This window comes from Chrysochloris asiatica, unplaced genomic scaffold, assembly GCF_000296735.1.
Source record: "Chrysochloris asiatica unplaced genomic scaffold, ChrAsi1.0 scaffold00076, whole genome shotgun sequence".
NCBI classification, from domain to species: domain Eukaryota; kingdom Metazoa; phylum Chordata; class Mammalia; order Afrosoricida; family Chrysochloridae; genus Chrysochloris; species Chrysochloris asiatica.
Genome location: NW_006408594.1, coordinates 7,818,122 through 7,820,268, shown reverse-complemented (window position 1 = coordinate 7,820,268; position 2,147 = coordinate 7,818,122).

Genomic DNA, 2,147 nt, shown 5'->3' with positions numbered 1-2,147 from the left:
GACTGCAAGGTCAGTTTGAACCACAAGGTCAGTGGTTCAAGCCCACCAGCCACTGCTCAGAAACCCTGTACAGAGTTGCTGTGAGTCAGAACCCACTTGATCACACTTAACAACTTGTTAACAAGCCATATATCATTGATGTTCTTGATGCCATCCCACAATTTCTTTGGTCTTTTGTCATTTTGGTGTTGATGAAGATTATCGAAAGTATCAGAATGGACTCCCAAAAGAACAAGCAAATCTGTCTTAGAAGAGGTACAACCCGAATGATCCTTATAAAGGAGGAGTTGTGACTTTGTCTCATGTACTTTGGACATGTCATCAGGGGGACCAGTCTCTGGAAAAGGACATCAAGCTGGGTAAAGTATGTTGCTGTTGTTGAGTGCCATCAAGTCCGTTCTGAGTCATAGCAACCCTGGATAGGGTTTCCAAGGAGTGGCTGGTGAGCTTGAACCACCAACCTTGTGGTTCAAACCGATTTTGCAGTCTAGTGCATTAACCTGCAGCATCACAACAGGTAAAAAAGAGGAGGGGAAAAATCCCAAGGAGATGGAGTGACACAGTGGGAGCAAAAATGGGCTCAAACATAATAAACATAGTGAGGACAGTACAAGAGCAGGCAGTGTTTCCTTCCGTTGTGCATAAAGTCGCTATGAGTCAGAATCAACTCGATGGCACCTAATAACAACCCATCACCGATAGACCACAGGGCATATTGCTTGAGCCCCCTCTCTTTATCATACTACTTTCCCCTGAGCATTCCACTGGCCCTTCTGTGACTGAGGCTCCTCCGACCATGACCACAGGTCAAATGACAGGTGTCCCCAGATCACCTGGAAGCTGAGTGGTCTTAAAGAAGGTGGGAAAAGGAGAGGTTTGACAAATTTAATTCTTAGCAGCAAACCCTTTATTCTATTATGCCTCCAGCCATTGTTGTTGTTGTTATTAATTGCCTTGGAGTCGGTTCCGACTCATAGCGACCCTGTACAGGGTTTCCGAGGCTGTAAATCTTTACAGGAGCAGAATGCCTCATCTTTCTCCTGCGGAACCGCTGGTAGTTTAGCACTGCTGACCTTGCGGTTCACAGCCCGATTCGTAACCACTACGCTACCAGAGCTCCTGCCTCCAGCCATAGAAGTCTGCAAAAGGAGTATTGTTTTCATTCCATTTGTCTTCTCAGGTTACTAAATATACTGGTGGTGTTGTGGCCTAGGCATCAAACTGCTTATCGCAAGGGCAGTGGTTTAAACCTGGGAGAAAGATGAGGCTGTCTGCTCTCATAAAGATTTACCATTTTGGAACCCCTATACAGGGTCACCATGAGTCAGAACTGACTTGATGGGAGTGGTGTGGTTTGTAGTTGGATGAGTTGGCAAAGATTCTTCCCTCAGCTGCAGAACTTGTCTGTATCCAACTGTCCTTGTGATTAATAAAAGCGTGTTCAGATACCGTGTGAGTTTTCCTGAGGTCCAGGCTACTTTCTTTGCCAGAGTTAACTATTGGGGGAAAAAAAATGTGTGCCTTTACTTAACTATAGGAGCCCTGGTGGCAAAGTGGTTAAGGTACTTGGCTGCTCACCACAAGACTGGTGGTTCTAACCCACCAGAAGAAAGAGGTGCAGGAGAAAGAGATGTGTCAGTCTGCTTGCATAAGTATTTATAGCTTTGGAAGCCCTAGAGGGCAGTCCTACCATGTCTTATGAAATCACTGTGAGTCAGAATTAATTTGCCAGCAATGGGTTTGGTTTGATTTTTATTCACTGTATAATCATAGTTTGTTATTTCACCTCTCTGTCTCAATTTTTTAATCTCTAAAATGGGAATAACAATGATCCTTACATCCCAAGAAGGTTAAGAAAATCCAGTATTAATATGTCTGCTGTTAAGTGCAAGTGGAGTCAATTCTGACCCATAGCAATCCTGTATAGGGTTTCCAAGAAGTAGTTGGTGAGCTTGAAACACCATCCTTGCAGTCAAACGACACTTGCAGTCAAGCACATTAACCCACAGCTTTACACCAGGACTCTGTTGTTGTTGTTGTTAGGTGCCATCGCATACGTACCGACTCATAGTGACCTTATGCACAGCAGAACGAAACACTGCCTGGTCCTGGGCTAACCTCACTATTGTTGCCACACTTGAGCCCAT